The sequence below is a fragment of the Phyllobates terribilis genome, unplaced genomic scaffold (assembly GCF_046119375.1).
Source record: "Phyllobates terribilis strain yellow unplaced genomic scaffold, ASM4611937v1 Scaffold_614__1_contigs__length_971095, whole genome shotgun sequence".
NCBI lineage: Eukaryota > Metazoa > Chordata > Amphibia > Anura > Dendrobatidae > Phyllobates > Phyllobates terribilis.
This window is the reverse complement of record NW_027363374.1, coordinates 730261-744193: the sequence shown is the minus strand read 5'-3', so window position 1 is coordinate 744193 and position 13933 is coordinate 730261. Positions and strand designations below refer to the sequence as shown.

General features: G+C 49.7%; 1 pseudogene; it reads right to left on the bottom strand.

Annotated features, from left to right (window-relative positions):
- Positions 1 to 2225: 2225 nt before the first annotated feature.
- Positions 2226 to 13933, bottom strand: part of LOC141233750 (uncharacterized) — an 83720-nt pseudogene continuing 72012 nt past the window's right edge.

Genomic DNA, 13933 nt, shown 5'->3' with positions numbered 1-13933 from the left:
AATGAAGAAGAAAAAAAATAACATTTAACTTTTTTTCACAAAATATTAAATTTAGACGAAATTTTTTTTATTTTCACAAGAGAAACATATAAAAATGGACCACAAAATGTATTGTGCAATTTCTTCTGAGCATGCTGATACCAAATATGTGTCAGAAAACCACTGTTTGGCCACACGGCAGAGTTTTGAAGTGAAGGAGCGCCATTTGACTTTTTGAATTTCAAATTTGCTGGAATAATCAGCGAACGCCATGTTGCGTTTGGAGAGCCCCTGATGTGCCTAAACAGTGGAAACCCCCGACAAGTGACCCCATTTTGGAAACTAGACCCCTCAATGAACTTATCTAGGTGTGTGATGAGCACTTATTGCTCTTCCCAGCCCCATCATTCCTCTCCCCAAGCCCCATCATTGCTCTCCCCAGTCCCATCAGCCCCATTATTGCTCTTCCCAGACCCATCAGCCCTATAATTCCTCTCCCCAGCCCCATCATTGTTCTCCCAAGCCCCATCAGCCCCATAATTGCTCTCCCCAGCCCCATCAGCCCCATTATTGCTCTTCCCAGCCCCATTATTGCTCTCCCTGGCCCCATCCGCCCCATCATTTCTCTCCCTGGCCCCATCAGCCCCATTATTGCTCTTCCCAGCCCCATCATTCCTCTCCCCAGCCCCATTATTGCTCTCCCCAGCCCCATTATTGCTCTCTCCAGCCCCATTATTGCTCTCCCCAGCCTCATCATCCCATCATTCCTCTCCCCAGCCCCATCAACTCCATTATTCCTCTCCCCAGCCCCATCAGCCCCATTATTGCTCAACCCAGCCCCACCATCCCATCATTGCTCTCCCCAGCCCTACCATCCCTATCATTGCTCTCCCCAGCCCTATCATTCCTCTCCCCAGCCCCCTTCATTGCTCTACCTAGCCCCACCATCCCATTATTCCTCTCTCCAGCCCCATCAACCCCATTATTCCTCTCCCCAGTCCCATCATTCCTCTCCCAGCCCCATTATTGCTCTTCCCAGCCCCATCAGTCTCATTATTCCTCTCCCCAGCCCCATCATTCCTCTCCCCAGCCCCATCAGCCCCATTATTGCTCTCCCCAGCCCCATCATCCCCATTTATTCCTCTCCCCAGCAGCCCTCTCCCCAGCCCCAATATTTCTCTCCCCAGCCCCATCAGCCTCATTATTGCTCTTCCCTGCACCATCATTCCTCTCCCCAGCCCCATCAGCCCCATTATTGCTCTCACCAGCCCCACCATCCCACCATTGCTCTCCCTCCACCTCCCCTCCCCACCATTTCAGTAAAAAAACAAAAAAAAAACAACAAATTACCTCAGCTCGCTCCCCTTCAGCATCCTCCTGGTTGCCGGCAGCTTTCTTCCTGACCAAGGCATGATGACATCATCAAGCTGCGTGCGCCTGGGTCAGGGAGCAAGCAGAGGACGAACCCTCCAGCTCCGCTGCTATTCTCCTCACTGACCGCCACGTGCAGGGAGCAGCTGCACCTTGTGGGCCCCTTGGTGCAGCTGCATGGTGGGGACCCGGCACAGCTTCACCGGCAGCGGTATGTTCACCCCTGGACTGCTATGGGGCCCCCCCCGGCTCACGGGCCCCATAGCAGTCGCATGGTCTGCCGCCATTGGCGGTACGCCACTGACCACTACATTAAAAGGGAGTGGAAACCTGATGTAATGGAGGGTGGCAGAAACCAAATTGCCTGCTACGTGTCTCTGCTCCACTTGGCTCCTACATTAGTTTTGCTACATCTACCCCAAAATAGGGTGATATTTCCTATAATCTGCCGTCCTTGTATAATACGGGGTTATCTAGGACTTTGATATATCAGGGGGCTTCTTACACTCGGCACCCCACTGATCCATTGTTTGCAGCTCACATGGCACCCAAAAGTGAACAGTGTATGGAGTCAGGACACCACGTAGTGGCCATTCTCAGGTACTACAGCTCAGCTCCCATTGAAGTAAATAAGAGCAGAGCTGCAGAACCTGATAACGGTCTTTACACAATGTACAGAGCTTAGGTGTTCCACCTCCGTATACTGTGTACACCCAGCTGCCGGGGGAGCTGCTGCGGACCTCCACCCATCCAAAGGATAAGTCATCAATATCTAAGTCTTGGACAACCCCTTTAACATATGGAGAGCTTAAGATAACACATATAATGTGTTTGCAAAATTAATGTTTATGATATAATTTCCCAATAATATCACCTCAAATCTTTGTGATCCAATGGTCACTGACCTGACACAGTGACGTGATCTTTTCAAGATAGTCATCTGGTGAAATAATTGTACCCAAAATCATAGGTTCAAGATATTCCTTTACTACAGATTTGTCAGGAATTTCAGATTGATTTACAATAGTAATCTCCGTTCTCCATATTCCTAAAGGAATAATGCGAAAAATTAGATGGGATCATACAATTGGAGCTGATCTGCAGAACCCGACAGTGACTAGTGACCAGCGTGCTGGAGCGGTGTGGATCCGCTCCGAACACCATCTGGCCACCGCTGCATACAGCAGATAGTTGGTGATGCCAGTTGTTGGGACTTCCATCGATCTGACATTGATAACCAGTGCGGGGATTAGGTCATTAATGTTACAGTAGCAGAAAACCACTTTAACTGCAAATACTGAACAAAAAATGTCATCATCTCAACATCCAAGTCCAATTTTACTGATTTTGTTTCCCCCAGAAGTAATGAAACACCCTGATAGTTAGTTTTGGCGTATGGCACAACAAATCAGAGTGGCCGACAATACAGCGCAGAGTGGTTACGTTTCGCAGCCTATGATCCACCAGATCCATGTATAAGGCATTACTGCATCATGGAAGCCATAGACAGAAAGTACCTTAATCAGCTTTGGAGAGGACAGCACAGCCTTGTATGGGACTGTAGGGGACGTCATTATGACAGATACATTGTATTCCTGCTCAGGTCTCTGGTTAAACACCTCCATGTGTTAAAGCAACAGGAAGCCCAACCTGTGCAGGACATGAACATTAGTTATAATTTATATAGAGAGGCAAATATACCGAAAGTGTTAATAAAATGGGAAACTACTTAGTGCTCGATAGGGATCCACCACTCTAATAGAAATTGGTCTGGAAAATACCAGTAACGCGGTGTCCATCATAACAGAGAAACACCACGCTATTTGCACTGCCTACTATACACAAGGCAGGTAGTAGAATGAACTATAAACCAGTTCAAGACCAGATTATTTCTGATCATCACCAGGCATATTTTTTCTTTTTCGTACATGGGATTTTAAGATCTTTAAAAATGTCTCTGGTTCAGTCATCCAAATAACGTTTGCCTTCATTTTGTCATTACTGAATTCCCCTGTAACTGGGGCTTATATGCCAGGCCAAGTTACAGGGGAATTCAGTAATAAAACATGACAAAATTCAACTTCCTGCAAACTGTTGAGTCAATCTGGGGCTAACCTAGCAATGCATGCTGCCAGCAACCGGTACTCACATGATCATCGTCATTGCTTCCTAAACTATACGCACAGCACTTGTTTAGGAAACAATCAGGAAGGCAGAGGTGGTAATAAACCATTTCTGACTTCTCTATGGGAAGTCCAGAAGGCTCATGTGTACATGTACATGTGTATTGATGAGGATATGAGGATTCAGATCTACACAATACTGTACCGATAACAATCCTGGCTATGGAATTGCAGGATAATATGTCACAAACATATCTGGATAAGCTGGAGGTTTGGGCCGAGAAGTGACAGATGTGATTTAACAATGAAAAATACATTTTCTCTAGTCAGACTCCATATGGAACATGGTGCACAGATTTAGCCACCAGTGTGCAAAAAAGACAAAGCCGAGGTCTAGCACGTACAAGGTGGGAAATTAAAGTAAAGATGGAATAGGTGGACTGCAATACAAGGAAAGAGTAATACAATTAATTATGAGTTAAAATTATTAATTATTATTAAATTATTAGTTAAAAAGAAATGCTAAGGAGTGACCTAGTGTAGTATATTCAGTACCGTATCTATAACAAAAGGGCCAAGACCAGGATTCTTTACTGTAAGAGTGTGAGACTGTGCAACTCTCTGCGTGATACAATGCTGAATTCACTAGGGGACTAGATACCATTCGTGAGTGTAATATACAAGTGGTTAACACATTACCAAGATGAACTGTTGAGCCAGTGGTTTGTTCTGCCAAAAATTGGCCTTTACCTTGTAACGTTTTTTTGCTTTCCTCCTGATTATTGTTACAGAAGAATTTTCTGAGCTGAAGATGTTTTTTTACAGCCTTACACACTAAATCAATAATTAAACTTTCACAAATGACCCCTTTTCAGAAATTAAAGTTATTGAAATGTCTATCTAATGCTCAATTAATCGGCCAGTAGGTGATAACTGTGCCCTTATGATCACTGTAGGACACATTAATGCCTGCATGGTATATTTTCATCATAAGTATAGGAAATGACTGAAATAAAATATATAGTGATATAAAATAAGTCAGATAATGGCAGTAGAAGACGCACCTCCAGCCAGCACCCAGAGCTGCACTGCTGTCTGTAACGGGTCTGGGAGGCGGAACCTCTGAGCAACTATACAAGGGGGCGGTCCTTGTAAGGAAGCGGGTGGCGCCCAGGGAAGACGGGCAGGTAGTCACAGCAAGTGACAGGGACAGTCTCTGGGTAAACGGGCAGGTGGTCACGGCAAGTGACCGGGACAGTCTCTGGGTAAACGGGCAGGTGGTCACGGCAAGTGACCGGGACAGTCTCTGGGTTAACGGGCAGGGATCACAGCAAGTGACCGGGACAGTCTCTTGACAGGCGGGTGGTCACGGCAAGTGACGGCAGAGCCTCCAGGTAGGCTAGCAGGCTGGTAGCAGGTGGACGCTCCCAGGTGAGCGAGCAAGAGTCTCTGGACAGGCAGGTGGTCACAGCACGTGACGGCGGAGCCTCCAGGTAGGCTAGCAGGCAGGTAGCAGGTGAGCGCTCCCAGGTGAGCGGGAAAGAGTCTCTGGACAGGCAGGTGGTCACAGCACGTGACGGCGGAGCCTCCAGGTAGGCTAGCAGGCAGGTAGCAGATGTGCGCTCCCAGGTGAGCGGGCAGACGGATCCATAGACAGACTGGCAGGGCTGGTAGGCAGACTGTCGGACTGCAGGAATAGCAGCAGGTAGACAAGAGTCAGGCAGGTATCAGACAGGAAACTGGCAGGTAACTGGCAGGTAACTGGCAGGTAACTGGAAACAGGACCTGAGGGCTGAAGCAGAGTGATGAACTGTGCTACAACATTGCTCGGGCACCTCCATTTTGGAGGAGGTGCCTTATATATGGTGAAGTCCTCCGGCCATTGGCCGGGGACTCTTTAGGACGGCGCGCGCGGCCCCTTTAAGAGAGGGGGAGCGCGCGCCCTAAGCACCGTGGCCGGGAAGCAGCGAGCGCTGCCAGCAGAGCGGGAGGAAGACGCCGGGCACGGAGCGGAGAGGTGAGGGGAACAGCGTCCCTGCCTAGCAGGAGTCATTGACCAACTCTTGAAAGACGGCAGGAGCGTTACAGAGACCGAAGGGTATTACAAGGTACTCATAGTGGCCATCCCGGGTGTTGAATGCCGTCTTCCACTCATCCCCCTGACGGATACGGACCAGGTTATACGCCCCACGGAGATCCAGTTTGGTGAAGATTCTAGCCCCCCTCAGGCGGTCAAATAATTCAGGAATGAGCGGGAGGGGGTATTTATTCTTCACTGTAATCTGTTTAAGGCCTCTATAATCTATACATGGACGGAGTGAGCCGTCCTTCTTTTTGACGAAGAAGAAGCCTGCTCCCGCCGGGGAGGTAGATTTCCGGATAAATCCCCGGGCAAGATTCTCCTCAATATATTCAGACATGGACCGGGTCTCTGCTGCGGACAAAGGGTAGATACGCCCACGGGGAGGAGTAGAGCCGGGTATCAGGTCGATTGGACAGTCGTATGGTCTATGAGGGGGTAATGTCTCTGCTTCTTTTTTATTGAAGACATCCGCATAAGACCAATAGGGAACCGGTAGACCGGGTAGATTGACTGGGGTAGGAGAAGGACGAGCAGGATGAACGGGAACTAGACAAGTCTTATGGCAGTCCTGTCCCCAGCGAAGGACTTCTCCGGTCTGCCAGTCAAGCACGGGTGCATGTTTCTGGAGCCAAGGTAGGCCCAGCAAGAGTGCGTGAGAGAGTCCAGGCAGAACATGAAAGGAGATGCTCTCAGAATGCAGCATTCCCACCTGCAGAGTTATGGATTCGGTGATGAGTTGGATGGGATGTGGTAAAAGGCCCCCATCCACGGCGGCGACAGATAAAGGTACAGCCAGAGGTTTGGTGGGAATGCGGTACTTCTCTACCAGGGATTAAGAGATGAGATTACCAGCAGCTCCTGAGTCAAGTTAAGCCAGTTCGAAATAGCGGTTCTCTCCGCAGGTGATAGAGACTGACAGCATCAGGGATGGAGAGGGTTTACTTTTGTCTAGGGCGACCTCCCTGAGCGACCCTAGACACAGGCGTTTCCCGACCTCTCAGGGCAGGAACGGATCCGGTGCTCCTTACTGCCACAGTAGAAGCAGCTCCCCTCGGCACGGCGAGAGTCTTGACGGGTTTTGACCATCTTGGTCAGGTCGACCTGCATAGGCTCAGGTGAGTGTGCCGGGGGAGTAACGGAGGGAATGACGGGTTTCTGGAAGGTGGGGGCTAGATGTGGAAACCTCCTCTAACGGGTGACCTCTTTGGCGCGCTCCTGGAACCTGATGTCAATCCGGGTGGCAAGTGGTATTAAGTCGTCGAGAGTGGTAGGAATGTCCCGACCGGCGAGTTAATCTTTAATACGGCCGGACAGACCCTCCCAGAAGACAGACACCAGAGCGTCGTTATCCCAGGCCAGCTCTGAAGCAAGGGTACGGAACCGTATGGCATATTGGCCCATGGTGAGATTTCCTTGGCGGAGGCGTAGCAGAGGCGATGCGGATGAGGTCTTCCGTCCGGGTTCGTCGAAGACTTTCTGGAAAGCCGTGAGAAAGGCTGGCAGGTCGGACACCTGGGGGTCTCCTCTCTCCCATAGAGGATTTAGCCAAGCCAGTGCCTCCCCCGTGAGATGGGACATGATGAAGGCAACTTTGGCCCGGTCGGAGATAAACTGGTGGGACAGGAGTTCAAAGTGCAGGGTGCACTGGTTTATGAAGCCCCGAGCTTGAGCGGGGTCGCCTCCGAAGCGAGGAGGTGCAGAAAGCCGGGGTCTGGGGCAGGATACCATGGTATTGGTAGGCAGCGGTGCTGCCGGGTTGCGAGTCATGACACTAGCGGTGGTTGCTGGTGGAGCAGTCAGAGTGTCCAGGCGAGAGTTGACATTCCGCAGGTGACCCAGGATGGACTCCTGTTGGGACCTCTGACGGGACAGTTCATGACATAGGTCCGAGAGCGAGGGAGCTTGGGTGCTACCGGGTTCCATGGCCTGAGCAAACTGTAACGGGTCTGGGAGGCGGAACCTCTGAGCAACTATACAAGGGGGCGGTCCTTGTAAGGAAGCGGGTAGCGCCCGGGGAAGACGGGCAGGTAGTCACAGCAAGTGACAGGGACAGTCTCTGGGTAAACGGGCAGGTGGTCACGGCAAGTGACCGGGACAGTCTCTGGGTAAACGGGCAGGTGGTCACGGCAAGTGACCGGGACAGTCTCTGGGTTAACGGGCAGGGATCACAGCAAGTGACCGGGACAGTCTCTTGACAGGCGGGTGGTCACGGCAAGTGACGGCAGAGCCTCCAGGTAGGCTAGCAGGCTGGTAGCAGGTGGACGCTCCCAGGTGAGCGAGCAAGAGTCTCTGGACAGGCAGGTGGTCACAGCACGTGACGGCGGAGCCTCCAGGTAGGCTAGCAGGCAGGTAGCAGGTGAGCGCTCCCAGGTGAGCGGGAAAGAGTCTCTGGACAGGCAGGTGGTCACAGCACGTGACGGCGGAGCCTCCAGGTAGGCTAGCAGGCAGGTAGCAGATGTGCGCTCCCAGGTGAGCGGGCAGACGGATCCATAGACAGACTGGCAGGGCTGGTAGGCAAACTGTCGGACCGCAGGAATAGCAGCAGGTAGACAAGAGTCAGGCAGGTATCAGACAGGAAACTGGCAGGTAACTGGCAGGTAACTGGCAGGTAACTGGAAACGGGACCTGGGGGCTGAAGCAGAGTGATGAACTGTGCTACAACATTGCTCGGGCACCTCCATTTTGGAGGAGGTGCCTTATATATGGTGAAGTCCTCCGGCCATTGGCCGGGGACTCTTTAGGACGGCGCGCGCGGCCCCTTTAAGAGAGGGGGAGCGCGCGCTGTAAGCACCGTGGCCGGGAAGCACCGCGCGCTGCCAGCAGAGAGGGAGGAAGACGCCGGGCACGGAGCGGAGAGGTGAGGGGAACAGCGTCCCTGCCTAGCAGGAGGCAGGGACGCCGACGCTACACTGTCCCAACTAACAGACACACTTGAATAGTCCAAGGTCAGCTTTTCCAGCGCACTCTTCAAATTGCTGTATTCGGATTGGTCAACTGGAAACATTCCTGGAACAGAAAGTTAAAAGAAACCATTAGGGTATGTTCCCACAATATTCTGAAGTGGATTCTGCTCCAAAAACCACATTTAGGGGATGTTCACACTGAGTTTTTTGACTGCTTCAGAAAACGAAGGGGCCGATTCATCCAGCAGTTTACGTTCGTTTTCTAGTGTAAAATTGCTTAAAATTTTGTGGGTTTTTTCTCCCATCTAGGACCACTTTGCCAAGTTTTTGAACGGTGGTCAGAACTCAACTGGGAGTGGGTATGGCCACTCAATAAATGCACATAAAAAAATCCACATCAAAATACTGTGTGTGAACTTACCCCAAGCCTGGAATCTGCCAGATAAAGCACCCCATAATATGAACATAATGCACAGCAATGTCAAAGCAACATGGCTGTGCACATCTTCTGTCTTATGTCTTTTAACCACTTTAGGATTCGGAAACTGAAGTGGTTAAAATAAGGAACAGGTTCATTCTTTGAGCGTTTTCGCTAGGAAGCCGCCTGCTCTCTATAGTTACCAGTATAAAGTGAAAAAGCTGCAAAGCCGCTGGAAAGGACACCTCAGGAAAACAACCGTCGAGGTCTTCCTGAAGCGGCTTTGTCTGGAAAATCTCGGTGGCGGTGCCGAAATCTAAGAGATGCCGTGTGCACATAGCTTAAAATGGTTTTCCAAAAACTCAGGAAACAGCAGGAAAGGTGTTCAATTCAAAATCCCTATTCTCTCCTCTTTGTTCCACCCTTGGCTCCATCACTATTGCTCCAGTAGTCCGCACTGGTCTCCGCTTACTTCCTGCAGACTTTCCGTACATCATTCATGTGTCTAAGGTACTGGCATCAGCAGTGAAGCCGACATCTCCAGCATATGACCTTTAAGGCTCCCGATTATCTTAAAGAGTAACCCTCATTTTAATTGTTATTTCATGAATCAATAGTACACATGAAATTAAACAACTTTATAATTTTCTTCATTCTCTGCCAAAATGTATCATTCATTATGAAATTCTGAGGTAAAATCTGTATTCAGTGAAGACACTTTCCCATTACTGAGATAGGAGATGGCAGCTGCTACTGATACAATTCTATGTGGGCAGGAAGAGGGAGGAGCTTGAGACAGCTTTTCCCCCTTATCAGTAGCAGCTGCCATCTCCTATCTCAGTAATGGGAAAGTCTGTGTTCACTGAATACAAATTTAAAACCTCAGAATTGAGACTTGATGATGACTGATCAATTTTAGCAAATAAAGAAGCAAATTTCTTTGATAAGATATATTACAAAGTTTCTTATTTTCATGTAAACTATTCATTTATGAAATAAAAATTAAAACGATGGATACACTTTAACCCCTTTACCGCCGAGGGTGGTTTGCACGTTAATGACCAGGCCAATTTTTACAATTCTGACCACTGTCACTTTATGAGGTAATTACTCTGGAACGCTTCAACGGATCCCCCTGATGCTGAGATTGTTTTTTCATGACATATTGTACTTCATGATAGTGGTAAAATTTCTTCGATATAACTTGCGTGTATTTGTGAAAAAAATAGAATTAGACTTACCGGTAATTCGGTTTCTAATAACCCACCACGACAGCACCAAAGGAGGATGTCACCCCTCCCTAATAGGGACAGGAAACACAAAGAGGTGAAATAGCCCCTCCCTCATCCTCCCTCCATTGTTTTTATAAAGGACCACACAAGTATGGATGCTTCAAATTATATTTATTCAAATTAAATGATTGGCTAACCAAGCCTGGGAGGGAATTACCAGTGCTGTCGTGGTGGGTTATTAGAAACCAAATTACCAGTAAGTCTAATTCTATTTTCTCCAATAACCTCCCACGACAGCACCATAGGAGAAGTACCAAAGACTCATGTTTAGGGAGGGACAATGGCCTGAAGCACTTTTCGCCGAAAGGCCAAGTCTTTAATGGACATTAAATTAAGTTTGTAATGCTTGGTGAAGGTATGAACCGAGGACCATGTAGCTGCTCTACATATCTGCTCGAGGGAAGCGCTAGCCTTCTCTGTCCAGGAGACAGACATGGCTCTAGTAGAGTGTGCTTTCAGCTTCTCTGGTGGTGAGAGATCTTGGATCTGATATGATTCTATAATTGCTTTCTTGATCCAAGTGGCGATGGTAACCTTTGAGACCTTCTTCCCTCTGTTCTGACCAAATGGCTGAATAAAGAGGTTCTGATCCTTCCTCGAGGCCTCTGTTTTTTGGAGGTAGTGAAGAACAACCCTCCTTACGTCCAAAGTATGGTATTCTTCTTCCCTTTTATTTTTTGGGTCTTGACAGAAGGAAGGAAGAATTATCTCTTGAGACCTATGAAAGTCTGAGACTACCTTTGGCAAGAAAGATGTGTCCAGTTGTAGAATAATCCTATCATCCAGGATTCTCAGATATGGGTCATTCACTGAGAAGGCTTGGATTTCTCCCACTCTCCTGGCAGTGGTAATCGCTACTAGAAATATTGTTTTCCAGGCTAATTTATCCAGCTCTATTGAGGCCAAAGGTTCAAACGGTGGTAGTGTCAGACCTTTAAGGACGATATTAAGATCCCAGGAGGGAACGTGGTTAATTATTCTGGGGCGCAGGCGATTAGCTGCTGTCATGAACCTTTTTACCCATCGGGGTTCGGCTAGGCTCTTGTCGAAATAAATACTCAGTGCTGCGATCTGAACCTTGAGGATGCTAGGTCTAAGGTCCTTCTCCAGCCCTTCTTGTAGAAAATCCAAGATCTAGGTCATGTCAGGATGCCGAAGATCTGGTATATTTGGTTTATACCATGTTAGGAAGGTCTTCCATATCTTGCTGTATATGGAGTTTGTGATTTGTTTCCTACTTTTTTGTAGGGTGTGAATTACTCTTTCTGAGAGTCCTTTGGCCTTCAGGATTGTGAACTCAGAAGCCAGGCCGCTAGATGGAGGTTCTCTGGATCTGGATGGAGTATTGGACCCTGATGGACAGGGGTTCTTGATTGCTGGCAGAATGAGGGGTCCCTCTATGCTTAAACTGTTTAGTGCACAGAACCAGCTCCTTTTGGGCCAAAGCGGGGCTGTCAAAATTATCTTGACCTCCTCGGTCCTTACTTTCTGTAAGGTCTTGGCTAGCAATGGAATTGGGGGAAAAGCGTAAGCCAGATGGAAACGCCACGGGTGAGAGAATGCATCTATCCCCAGGCATACGTCGTCTGGATCTAGGGAGAAGTATTTTTGGTGTTCTTGCGTCTTGCAAAGAGGTCCACCTCCGGACGACCCCATTGTCTGGTCAGCATGTGAAAAATGTCTGAGTCCAGCTCCCATCCCCCCGGATGGATATTCCTTCTGCTCAGAAAATCGGCCTGGATGTTGTCTGAGCCTTTTATGTGCAGACCTGATCAGGAACGAAGATGTCCTTCTGCCCAGAAGAATATTCTTGCTGAGATACTTTTTAGATTCTCGTACCTTGTACTCCCTTGATGGGACAGGTGAGCTACGGTAGTCATGTTGTCTGAATAGACTTTTACGTGTTTGCCCGTAATGATCGGAGCCGACATTTTGAGTGCCTCCTCCACCGCCTTTAACTCGTGGAAGTTGGAGGATCTCCTGCTGGTCTCTTCTGTCCAGACCCCTTGGAAGGGGGTTTGAGCCACGACGGCTCCCCATCCTGTCTTGCTGGTGTGACGCCCAGCTGCACTTGGTATCACAGATCCTGGAAGAGTGCATTGATTGATTCCTCCACAAGAGGCCCCCATAAACATTCACACATCTGCACCTTCCACCTCAGACCACCAGAGGGAGCCCGTTACGGATATAAATAGGGAAGGTGGAGCCAGGCAGTTCAGTCTGGAGTGCACAGAGAGTGATTCAGCAGTTCCTCTGGAGAGTTCAGCAAGTACAGGTCTGAATACAGAGTCGAGCTCAGGTCAGATGTAGATCAGAATAGTGAGCTTTAGGTGTGCCGGCGCCATAAGATCGGTGAAGCGCGGCAAGCTGCCATTAATGTGTATAGCCTAGTGAGGGCCCGAGTTGGCCAAAGGTGAGTGGAGAGTTAGTACATAGGGGGCAGAGGAGCTTAACTAGCTCCCCCGAAGCTGTTACCGGACACCGGGTCCGAGCTTACCGGGATCTCTACGACCCAGTTAGGCATAACCGGAATCCCTGGAGAACTACAGGTCCCAGGATCGCAAAAGTGCTGATTCGTAACAGAGCCAGGAGACACATAGGCCCCGTAAGCCGGGAGCGTGCACTCCAAGAGAAGGCCCAACCACTACGTCAGCCAGCGCAGGACAGAGACAAAGTTAGGCCTAGCTCCAGACAGGTCAGAAACTTAGTATGCAGAGGCAAGAGACAGGAGGCCCTACACTTGCTCATTGGGGAGGATCCTGATATTCACCCTTCACCCTACAGTGCTCCGGGATGTGCCTGAATTTCCATCAGTAAAAGGTACTGAAGTGACTATCGTGTCTGTCCCTGTTCTTGCTCTGACCCGGCTGGGTCTCGCCTGTCCCGCTTCTCCTTTCTGTACGCTGCCCTGAGGCCTAGCTCCACCTGTGGGGAGCTATACCATCAAGCTGCCTTATCACCGGCCTCAGTGGACTGCGCAGCACTGGTGATTCTCACCAGAAACCACAGGTGGCATCATGAACTCTTATAAAATTAATAAATATCCACCCTTTCAAAGAGTGACCCCAGGGTACGGGCCCGGGAGCCGACCACCGCGACATCCCCAAGGCAAAGGCCCGGGTACCGAGTCATCCCCATTCCCTGGGCTGGTCATCTCTTCTGGCGTCACGAACAGGATCGCGTGCACGCTGCAACGACGGAGTGTTATGCCCGTTGCCACCGGGTACTGAGCGCCTTTGTTGAAGTGAACTGCATATTTGACTGTGGTGAAGATTGCCGCCATTGTTGGGTCGCCGAGCGAGAAGAAGGGCGTAACCGCGGGAAACTGAGGGGCGTACCTGCAAAAGAGCGCGAAGCCCCGGACACGCCCCACGCCTCGACGTCAAACCAAGAAGCGCCAGGTCCTGTAAGGAGCGTCTCTGAACGCTCTGACGTAGGACGCAAGCAACGCAAGGTCCAGAAGACGACCGTCACCTGCGGAGCTGCGGCCTACCGGAAGAAAAACTAGAAGGTAGACCACGGTTAGCTAGGGGGGCGCCAGAATGTCTGACGAACAGCACAACGCCGGAATACCGGTCAACGGCCCTGATGTTCAACCCGCGCCCGATGCTGAGCAGGCCGAGGCGGCCGCTTCACCAGCAGCGCCTGTAAGTCCTGTCATTCCCATAACTCTACCGTACATTCCTGGAGCAAAGTGGCTCCCCCAGTACAACGGCAAACCAGATACCCTGTCTGGATTCAAATGGAAGATATGCGGCATTTTG